The sequence below is a fragment of the Crocodylus siamensis genome, chromosome 2 (genome assembly GCF_052110815.1).
Source record: "Crocodylus siamensis isolate JL-2025a chromosome 2, ASM5211081v1, whole genome shotgun sequence".
NCBI lineage: Eukaryota > Metazoa > Chordata > Crocodylia > Crocodylidae > Crocodylus > Crocodylus siamensis.
The window spans coordinates 181045211-181057612 of NC_143396.1; positions in this window are offsets into that span (position 1 = coordinate 181045211).

Here is a 12402-nt window from a genome sequence, read left to right on the forward strand (position 1 = left end):
AACAGTAGAACAGGGGGAAGGACAGTTTTCACACCAGAACAAGATTCTGATAACTCATAATGTTGGCTTATGTAGTACACTGGTCATCTATGAAATCTAACGGACAGCATACCTCTCTGTCTCGTTTGTCATATTGAAATGATATCCTAGTACATGCTAAAAGTTTTGAACAGAATGTGATTAATTTATAAATGGGCTATGGTAAGTTTAAGGCAGCCATCTGAAATTGAGCCCAAAGAAAAGTGAGTTGCTTCCAAAGAGAATTTTCTTCATCAAAATAAAATCAAGGTAGTGCAAGATTGATACTCACTAATACTCCATCTGATACTCACCCATTTCCAAAGTAGAGGCATGGCTGGGCAGTTCAGTGCCCTGGACAGCAGTAGCTGCCTGGCTGCTGGCAGCAGTGGTGATGGCCAGGCAATCAGCACAGAGGTTGCTGTTTCTGTATTTCTCCCCTCCCTGCCAAAGGTGCACACCCCAGTTGCAGTTACTCTGGTCACCCCCAACCACCTTTAGTTACACTATTGGTGCAGAGTTTTTTAGGATTCTATTACAGATGATTAATTTTGGGGGCTTTTTAGTATGAGGAAACCATTGGCTGGGTGAAAACAAGAAATCACTTCAGGCATCAGAGAGTATGATCCTTCTTAAAGTTGAAAAAAGGCTCTTTCGCTTGCTTCTGCCTTGGCCTATCAGCATTTAAAAACCCCTCAGATTGGACAAAGATGCTCATGATTTGGGGAGTTGTACTGACACAAGAACGCAAAGGACTTGAGAGGGTATTAGCCAAATCTAAGTTTTCCAGAGAGAAATTATTGTGTCATCCAAGACAATTCATAGCAATGATTAAATGAAGAAAAGTCTTGAGTTTGAAAGCTTGTTTAACTTTATCCCAGCTACGCAGTTGGTCCAAGAAAAGATATCAACCTAAGAAATACTTGCCTCTGAACCATCACAGCTACAGCATCACTTTTACACTACCATTCAATCTAGAGAACATTTTCTCTGCTCTTTATATGGGATGCAGGTTATGGTCAGGATGTCCCATATTTCCTTGTAATGAATCTGTAGACTCAGAACATTACCAGGTAATTGGGAAAACTATGATTTCGCAGCTTACCACTGCCTGAGCCTGGACACGGTAATGCTGAGGAGCTGCTTAGATGGCCTTGATGGGAAGCTAATTGCAAACACTGCCCTAAACAGAAGAGCAAGGAACTGGCCACTCCGGGGAATGAGTGCAGCCAGGAAGAGAGCTGCCTTTCCTCTTTCCATAATTTACAGAAGGGCTAATATTCCTGTTTCATTAACTGAGGCAGCTGGGACAGTGTTGCAGGAATGGACCCCAGCACATCTAAAAGCATTCCAAGGGCACAGCAGTGAGTAGAAAATCATTTGCCACCCTGGAAGGTAGCATGCCCTAAGACTTTCATTTCATGATGGCCACAGTGGGAAAGCTTGGAGTTCAAAGAAAAATACCTGATTCTATCATCAGTCCCTCTTCCTGCCAGAAACAACCTGCAACACCCAACGTTTGGCTAACTATGCTAGTCTAAAAAGAGTTAACAAGATTGTTGTACAGGGAGAGAAAATGGATTTGTTCCTATATTAATAACTAATCATATCACAATTTTTTCCAACTTTCTTTCTATAAAGCATTTCTATGGAAATACTCATTGGAATGTTATGGGGGCAGGGCGTGAGTTCCTAACTATTTAGAGCACCAATATAAAACACCAACAGCCATAATTAATCCTTCCAATCACTATGGGACAAAGTTGCCTTTTTCTTTTTTACCATTGTGCAAAATACATAGAATTACACCTTCCTTTCTGTGTTTTGTTGGCCAATAATGCCTGGGAAATAGGGTGCAGGAAGCAGCTAAGTGTTTCAGATTGGAAGGCTTTTGTGGCAGGCTCTGTGTTGTATTGTTTGTCTCTGCAATACCTTGCTTGATATAACTTTGGGGGTGACTGGTACACCTAGCTTCTATTGTTATACGCACAGTGAATAGTAGTGTTCTTCTGTCACCCACTGGGTGGCTTTGTGGGAAAAGAAGCAGTATGAAAGCAGTTGATCATATTCTGAAACTTGTTCAAAGTCATTAACAAGTCCCTACAAGGCCTGATCTAAACATAACATTGTACAGATTTGACTAGCAGTTTCATTTTAAATTAGTTTATTTAAACCAATACAATCCCAGTGTGGATATGCTTAAATTGGTTTTAAACAATTTTTTTATTGGTTTCATTTACTTCAGTAAATTTCTTGCCACAAGCTAGACAGATGCACTTTTAAAGTCATTTTGGTGTCTACACAGGAATCTAAACAGTTTTGACAAAACTGCTGGATCTTGTATTTGTTGACACTGCCTAAGACAGTGGCGGACAATTATTTTGGGTGTAGGGCTGCTGACTGAGTTTTGACAAGCCATTGAGGGCTGCCTGACAGGCAGCCAGGGGCAGATAAATGTTAATTTTCTAAATTTTTTAGGGGCCCTGCGGGCTGGATAGAATGGCCTGGCGGGTCACATCTGGCCTGTGGGCTGCATTTTGCCCACCCCTGGCTAATATCTTCCTAGATCCTTGTATTCTTCAAGTATCTTCAAATTGACTTAAATTTTGTTAATGGGTTTCCTTCGGCATTAAAACCCCATGTGTTTATGGTGTGTGTGTGTGTGTGTGTGTGTGTGTGTGATTAGCTTCTGAATGAGTCTGCACTACCATTTTACATTATTTTACTCTACAGTTCTCTCTAAAGGGCCATGCATACTCATGAAACTTGTACCAGTTATCCAATGCAACATAATGCCAGTAATATATTTAACAGATGACACCGTTCAATCCAAAGGTGTACTTTTAGTATCTATTTTATTAGTGCACAAATTTATCCACAAAGACAAGCAGGAAATATCACCACAAATAGTTTATTTAAAAAATGTCTGCTACAACTTATTATATTTAACATACACACAACAGAATCTCTACGTCAAATAAAGAGCTTGTGTATATTCCACAGAATCTAAGCAGGGTGGGGTGGTAGAGATATGTCTCTGTTGTATAATTAATTGCTTTAAAAAGCAGCATATGTTGGCTAAGACAAAATACCTCTGAGGAGTTCTGGAATCCCAGCTATGTATCTTTCAAGCATTTCTTCCACTGTTTTTTGTATTGCTGCTGCACTTCAGTGGGTCCTTCTTTCTAGTTGTCATAGTCTTCAAAAAGATTGTTAGGTATGATTCTCAAGTGTCCTCCGGCAAACACTTTGCACCTTATCAGAGACCCTCATCTTTTCCTTCATTCATTACCCATGACTCCAGTCAATCTCATCCCTCCCTCATCTTCATAAGCAGTTGAAGCAAGTGAGATGGACTCATAGATTCAACAGTCACAGAATGAAATTCTGACCTGAACTTTGCACCTCCTGCCCTAGCAAAAAGCTGAGAGAGGGAACAAAAGAGTACCACTTCACCTGCCTCTACTCTCCCAGCTACACCTTCCTTTGCCCCTGCAATCAAGTCACTTAATTTTCCTGTGCCTCAATTCTCCATTCCTAAAATGGAGGAGGTGATGCTTCCTTTCTCTCATTCTTTGTCTTATCCATTTACGTAGTAAGCTATTCAGGCCATGGACTATCCCCTCTGGACTATTCCTCTGGTATGCAAATATTTATACCCTGCCACTGAAAAATGCATGGAGTTCAGTGATAGCATGACATGATGTTCAGATTGTATAATTTGCAGTGCGGGAAGAGGTGGAGATGAGGTGAAGAACTTGTAGTGGGGCCCAGGGGTATCTTCCTCCCTGACACTGCTAACTGACACTTGGTGTAAGTTAGTGATATGTATGTACAGGTGGAGCTTTAGTGGCCCTGGGATATAAATGATATTGCTCTCGTAGCCAGTGACTTGCTGACGCTCAGCTTTCATTTTATTTTCGGGTGTATATTGGGACAGGTTATATTGGGAAGCCCAGCTATGAAAGCAGTGTTGCTGATACTTTAAGCAAGGAGGCCCTTCCAAAAATGTTTCCCCTTCTGTCTGCAATGAAAGCCCAGTGCTAGGAGCGTGCACTCTCCCAGAATGGAGGGGGAGTTGAATGATTTGTTTTCTCATTTAAACAAAACACTTTCTCCTGATTGTAACCTAGGCAGGGAGGAGACAGCACTTGGCAAACAAGTTTACACTAAGTGCACTTCACTGAAAATGTTTATACTCTGCTGCTGAAAAATACATAGAGCCAGGTGATAGTATGGCATGGTGTTTGGGTTGTTTAATTTGCAAAGGGGGTTGGGGGTGGAGATGAGGTGAGGACCTTGCAGTGGGGTCTTAGGGGCATCCTCCTCCCCAGACAAATGTTTTTAAATATACCTGACATTTCGTGCAACCCACTGCATTCCAACATTAATAAAATGTGCTCTCCTGAAGAATTTATGCAAGCTCTAGAGTCAGCCACATCCCTCAGGATGGAGAGAGTGGGGGACACTGTCAGCAACAGGGATCACCGCAAGCCTGCCTTTACTTGGGTGGTAGAGCTCTAGCAAGGAGTCCCAGAGATTCCTATACAGTACAGGACCCCCGTGGATTGGGCTACTTGACTAATGGACTAGGCTGAGACTCCAAGTCATAGGCTCAGTTCTGAGCTCTGCATCTAGCTTCCTCCTGTGTAGCAATGGCCCAGAGAGCTTAGCATCTAGCCACTCATCGTTGGGAAGTGCTGGAGGCTGTGCAACCCTGAAAGCCTGATCCACGATGTCTCTATGTCCCAGATTTCCCTCTGGACAATAAGGGCAATAACACTCTATTCAAGTCTCAGGTCAGTTTAGGCCTTGCAGTCTTGGTGCATATGTGCAAAACAGCGCAATGGGCAGACAGTCCTTAGTTGGGCCTTTCATGCACAATTGTATTGCAAATGCTTTTAATTGTGATACTTGGAGGGATTCTTATTTTAAGGTATTTGCATTTCTCATACACTGTGGAGTGGGATGAGGAGGATGAGGCAATGAATGGTTCTGCTTCATTCCCTGACATCTCTGTAAATGGCAATCTCACAGCAGAAATAGCAGAGGGTCCTGAAACTCCTTGACTTAGGGTGGTAGAAGTTCTACTACCCAGACTAGAAAATGAACTACAATAGGAAACTGTGAATAGTCCTTTTGAACAGCAAGTATATGTTGTTCAGGAAGTCTGGACTGTGTGTACAGGGCTGAGATGTTCTCTTCTGCTCAGATGAATATGGTAGAACAAGGCAAAATGAGATCTGGATGCTACTTCAACTTCTGTCATTGATTACTATACAAGTCTGGTAATCTCTTTGACTCCTCATTTCCCCATCAGTTAAAACTGAAGCTGCACCTACTGCAATGCACTTGATGGTTTTACACTGTTATGATACCTTTGCATCCTAAAATGAAAGGTACCATAATGGTGGAAGGTATGGAGGAGTGTGCTTGTAACTTTGGGTGGGACAAGTAAGGAACACCTATGCTACAAGCCATACAAGCCATTCATACATGAGGTAAAGGCCAAAAAGAAGACTTCCCACTACCTGTAGAAACCCAGCCTGCTCTGGAAACTACAGCACAGACACTAAGATGTAATCCCTAAGGAACATGATGAAAAAAAAAAACCCATAACCATGCAGTGGCTTGTCCGGTGTTCATGGAGCAGCTGCGCTTGGCTAAGAAGTTCTCCAGGAAAGCTGTTATATATGTAAGTATTAGCGAAGAGCAGACATCTTCTGACAGACTTTGCAGAAGAGCCTGACCCCCACAACCCACCCTCTCTGCCTGCCTGCCTGCCAGAGGGAGGAATTGCTCTATAAAATCCTTTTGAACTTGTACAATAATAATATTAATGGGCCTGTTAATGGACCAGTTCTTTCCCCCATTGTGCCCAAGGAAGGATGGGGGAGGAAGGGGAGAGGAGGAGTGGGCAGGAGAGATGGGGCCTACCCTATAAAAATATGTTAATGTGGTGGTTAATCCTTCAACATCACTTAGCAGCTTCACATCTCAGCCCTTCCCTGTTCCCCTCTCTACCAACATTTCCAGCATTATCTGCCTGCCTTGACTTTATTTTCATTCTGCCCTATTCAAGTAGCAAATTAGAGGTCAGTAGGGTATATAATATCACAGCTCCATTAAAGTAATTGCTGTAAGCCAGCTGAGGATATGACCCTCAGAATTTAGGAACTGCCATACTCTCTCAGTCCAGTTTCCCACAGAGGGCTACCTGGTCTAGAGGGTTTAGCTCAGTCTGTTCAGTGGTAGTGTTCTGGACAATTCTCCCAGAGCTCCCAGTACTGCTCTAGGAAGCCGTGCATTCTGGGAGATGCTAAAAAGTTAGGCTAAATATTTCAGGGGTTCGCAGAGGAATTTAGAGAGGACTTAGGAAGCTCCACAATCTGTTGGGAAGATTCCCAATGGACGCATAGTGCCATGAGTCTCCTGGAAAAGGCATTCTTCCAAGCAGGTCCCGCAGTTCATGCGGGGGGTGGGGGGCAGCAAGGAATAGGAGATGCTCTGTTTACTAGGGCACCCCTTGGAGTACCTAGGAACAATGGCCACAAACTGATGGAGAGCAGATTTAGGTTAGACATTAGGAAGAACTTCATGGTAAAGGTTGCCAGAATCTGCAATGGGCTTCCAAGGGAGGTGGTGCTCTCCCCTACCTTGGGGGTCTTTAAGAGGAGGCTGGACATGCACCTGGCTGGGGTCATCTAACCCCAGCACTCTTTCCTGCCCAGGGCAGGGAGTTGGACTCGATGATCTGCTAAGCTCCCTTCCAACCCAAACATCTATGAATCTATGAATGTGTGGCTTGGATCCCATCTCATACTTTTGTAATAGCAGCGAAGTTTTGTTATTGAATAATCTGCCCATGGAAATTTCTTCCCAAACCATTAGTCACTATCTTATGCTCTAAAGTCTGAGCATTTATATTCCATGTATATCTTGTTTGCGTAGCTGTGCATTGGTCCAAGATTACAAACAGATGGCACATTTTCACAGACCTAGTTCCTACCCCTTGATTTATAAGCACAGACTCTAAACATTAGTGACAGAGAGATTTACATGCCTCCTGGATGTAAAGTGCCGACTCGATCCTACATGCCGCAAGTGAGACATTTTTAACTGCCGCGGCAAACCGAGCACACGTGTGGCTGACATATTCCAGGCCACACCCACCGATAAGTTTATACAGCTCTCTGTGGTTGGTTGCATTGACAATGAAAGGGTTAAATGGATTCCTAAAACAGGTGGGGGATAGGGTGGGACTGAGTGATATCATAGATAATGTTATTTGAAAAAGCTAAGAATTGTGGAATTCCTCACCTAATCCAACATCCTAACAGCTTCAAGAAATGCAGCAATATAATATAAAAGGTATTGCCAAATGCAAGCACAAGAAGAGTGGGTTAAGACCCCACACAGACATCTCTCTACCTAGTACACTGTGTGATACATAAAGTCCAGTTTCTAATTTAAGGTGACTTTTCTGCTGATAAAATTAGCCTGATTCAAAGCTGTGGAAAATGAATTCGTTATTCTTCATCATGCAAACAGCAAGAGTACAACCTTACAATGCTACACCATTGAAGACTCCAATTAATGTATTTTAGGAAAAAAAAACAGATTGAAAATGTCTTTCTTGCATAAAATTTGTAAATATTTGTAAAAATTCGTGGAAGTTTTTTTTAGACGTGTTTAATTTTTTTGATTTTTCTATAAGTAGAAAATCTTGGACAATTATTGATAAAGATGGCTGGAAACAACCACAAGAGGCCATGTAGTCCTACCCGCTTCTCAAAGCAGGATCATCTATATCTAAGCCATCCAATACAAAATGGCTATATGAAGAATTTGTTTAGCAAAACTCAAAGTCTTGTGAAACAGGAGATTTTGCAAAGGTTTTGATCAAAAGTTTTTATGGGGAAAATCATTTTTAAAAAAACTGAAAAATGGATTCTGTTTCAAAGGCTGTGGAATCAAAATCACAGACACTTCCTCAGCCTGACAAAGAGTAGTTATACCCAAAAGCTTATTAAGAAGAATTTTTCCAGCTATTTGAGTTGGTCTAATAAAAGAGATCAGATACCCAAAGAACCTTGTCTGACTTCAAAACATTGATATTTTTCCCACCACTTCGTAGCAGTTTTCAATCACTTCTACCTGCTGATCTGCTTCAACATGACCTAGAGAGGTGAATTCATGTCAGCTATTCTATTCGTAGTCCTGGCATTGAGGCAGCAAACATGGCTGCCAATTAGTCTTAAACATGGTCTTTCATCCAGATGGGAAATAATGATTGTCAGTGTAAATATCTGACCACTGGCATTCTAATCCCAAACCTGCTGATTCCGGCGAGCTTTCATTCAATACAGCATATTAATTCAGTGTTCGATTTAGATGGGAACTGCTCAAAATCAGCATGCTTTGGCTGAAGGGAGACACTCCTGAGTATGTTTACAAGATCATTTGGGTTGTGCCCTCATCCTGAAAGATCCCCAAATGCTTCAGGGATTACCTACACCACCAAAATGCAGTCAGCTCTGAAGCAGAGAGAAGCAACCAGTTAACCCTGAGAATATGAGAGGACAGTTTGGCCAAGGACGCTGGGTCAGTTCCCCCATTTTGTTATGAAATGTTCCATGGAATCCCAGATGTCTGTGCCAGCGAAAACAGCACCCAGGTTTTATTGTCTCATCAGAAAGATACACACCATAAAGCGCAAGAAACTGCTTTGATCTAATTCAGAAGGATGAAGGAATGAGTTGACTCTGGAACTGGCTCCAGGGAGTCTAGGTATTTCATGCCTTAAGTTTAGGTCACCGAGGCACCTGCTTCTGTTCAACGTTAATATATCTGTAGCAGGCCATGTCGAGCTTGACCTCTCACTGCTATCTATTCAGCTTTTCTCAGGATGCCACATCCTTTCTAACGTGTTGCTGCTGGTAAAGGTGCAGTGCTTAGCCTGAGGTTAATGCTCTGAGGTTCCCAGACTTGTTTGAATGACTTGGACTATAACTGATTGTACAGGGACTGTTTCTGAAGCAGGAAATCTAAGTGAGTGCACAGAAAGAATAGTCTAGCTCCTAGATTATGAAGAGCTGACAGTCATGTTACATCATTAGAAAGTAAATGTTCACCCTATCTGGACTCTATGGCACCTCCTCACTGTAGTGTCTAAGACTCCCATATTCTTATCTTCCTGGCACACTGGGGGTTCTCTTATTTTCCAGGTAAATAATTAAAACATAGAGATGCTGAATTCCAGATTCTCAAGGGTACTTAGGAATCCTCCAGTCTCTCTAGGAGGTTTTGATGCTTCCGGACATGTAATTCAGCTACTGCCTAATCTCTTAGCCATTTAGATCTCAACCTTCCACCAGTTGGGATTTCAAAGCCACCCATGTTATCCCACAAGTAATAAGATGGTTGGAACCCCACTTCTAGCAGAACCTGGAGGTCCCAAAGAGCAGTTCTCTACCTGGGAGAGGAAGGCCTATTTCCTCAGTGGAGCCTGGTCCTGTAGACACGCTCTGAGAATGCGTAAGACTTGATAACTGTCACATCTTGCTGGAGGAGGCTGGCTCCAAGCAAATAACAGATGGTTGGCCAACACAGCAACTGCACAAAAGCTGGTCATGGCAGGCATGCTTGCACTGCCTCCTGGATAGGGCATTTACCTAAGACATGGAATACCCAGGTTCAAGTTCCTGCTCTGATTTGGAGCAGGGGCTTGAACCCAAGCCTTCCATGTCCTGGGTGAATGCTAAAACCTGCACGCTATTATATATTCTAAAGCAAAATTCCAGTAATCTGTCCTATTTTAACAGTCCCATATTATTTAAAAGGTTAAATATGCATTGGGGGAGAGATTTAAACCTGGGTCTCCTACATGCCAGGTGAGTGCCAGCTCCACCTTTTTCCCCTTTCTTACCCTCCTAGATGGCTCCATGTTCAGCTCACAGGCTTCTGAGGATTCCTCCCTAAGGTGACTTACTCTCATGCCCTGTGCAGGGAAGCTGGCCACATAACAGGACTCAGAGTTCAGAATTCTAGCAGTCACAGAGCCATCTAGGGGGTACACATGACAGGTTGAGTAGAGCAGTATCTAAGTACCTTAGAAGGTCTGGATCAAGCTGTTATGTTGCAGGATCATAGGGAAGCCTATGGCAAAAACAGGGTCTTGAACCATGCTCTCCCAAGCCAGATCCAGATGTACAGGTGTGTGCAGTTTGTGGTGCTGTAAACCTCTTTATGGTACCACAAACTGCACTTGTTAAAGTATTTGCTGCTCTGCTAATTAGCAGCGTTGGGGCAATATTTGCTGCCAGGATTTCCCAGTAGCAACACCTCCCCCCCCCAAAAAAAAAAAAAAGCAGCACAAAACACACCAAAGTACTGTGTGCCAGAACAAATGCAGAGACAGGAGAGGCAGCACAGGGCTGCCCGCTCCCCCATCTCTGTGCACTGTGGACCCTCTGCACTGCCCCAGCCAGCTGCACCCTGGCTGGATGGGGCACATTGTGCCTTGAGACAGGGTAGCAGGCAGCTCCCTGGGATGGCTGCTCCCCCATCTCTGCATGCCTTAGCATGGGGGCTCTGCTGTGGAGCCCCCACACTGAGGCACATTGAGCCCCCATCTCTGCAGAGCTGGCTGGGGTGCAATGTGCATCAAGATGGAGAAGCAGGCAACTCCCTGGGCTGCCTGCTCCCCCATCTCCACATGCCTCTCCCTGGCTGGCTGGGGCACAGGGTGCCTCGCCATGGGGGCTGTCTGCTGGCTAGCCCCACATTGAGGCACCCTGTTCCCCAGCTAGCCCCCTCTGTACAGTAGCGGGACAATGCATCCCGCTGCAAACTACAAAAGCAGGGGTGTGCACTTCAGCACAAAGCAGCAGCACAAGTTTGCGCTGCTAGTATTTGTGGTGCTGCAAACACATGCCCCTGCTCATGTGGACATGGTCCCCAAGAGCAACCTAGCGATCTAAGCTTTGAACCATCCTTCTTTCACAGGGTCCAGCTTGTCATCAATGTCCTTTCTTTGATGGATGTGTTGGTTCACCCTTGTAACCTAACAAAATGCCCTCTGTCATTTCTAAAATGTACAATTCCTACTTACTTCCTACAATTCCTACCTACTTCACTAGGAAGCATCATTCTCTTTGAAGAGACAAGATAAACTATAAGGCCCCTCTCTCCTGGACCACAGGTGCTTGGTGTGTATAATATTGTTTACAGAAACTAACCATTTTTCCTTTTAAGAGAGTTTCACTGATAAGTACAAAAGTCAAATCTTAGCAAAAGGTCATGAATTAGTCAGAGAGGACATGTACATAGAAATTAAGACCTGGGCAATACAGTTTACATGCTGTGGGGATGAGGTGTTGCAAAATGCAGCAAGGGAACTTAGGTTCCCTCGACACCCTAACCAGAACTGTGGCATTAAGGCAATGTATTGAGGCAGAGAAGAGTCTGACTATAGATTTCATAACTTGGCTATGCTGCTTCTACTCCCATAAATTCTGGCAGCAAATTAGGAACCTGCCAGGGTATGTTTACACCAGTATGACTTCTGGAAGCTTGGACACAGGGAAGGGACAGCTGTTGAAGGGCCAACAGAATACATGAAGATGTATATATCTATATTCACCTTCTACTATGTCTGCTGCTATAAGCTACACATGTCTACTAGCTGTCGAGCAGCAGCAAAAGCCTCTTGTTAGTCAGACAGCTGAAGCTGCTCTGTTGGCAGAACAAAGGAGGCGTGCCACGATAGTGGAGCTGCAAGTGTGGGCACCCTCTTAGCTTTGCCACCCAGCTGTGAAAGGTTAATGCTCGGAGCTTCTGTAGGTATTCACATGCATGAAAGTGATTAATGTTTAACAGGTATGTCATTATAGCAGTGGAAATTATAGCAGTGCTTCAAATATATCTGCCATCCCCTCCCCTTTATTTTTCCAAGTGGTTTATTACTCAGCCATAAACATCGACTGAATGGATCTTTAGTGCTCAAGATCTCAATCTGAGAGTACATTTTTAATTGATTTCATTCTTGTTTTAAAAAAATAGCAACAATTTAAAATGTATGCATATTAGTTTGGCTTGTTCCAAATTTCCCAGTGATGATAAATAGAATATATAGCAGAGGCCATCTTTCAAGAGACCGATGTGTTTTCAAAAATCAAAGTGACATGGGAAATTGTATTGTCTTCAATGAGTTTAATATGAAAAGGGGTGTCGGGGGGGGGGAATGGTGAAGAACATGGACATCACCCAGAAGGCATAGTTGGAGACTCCCAAAAAGGTTTTGCCATTTATTAGAGCTGGCTGAATATTGACATCCCTCAAGCAAACAGAAGGAACAGGATTTTTGCAAATTTTATCACATTT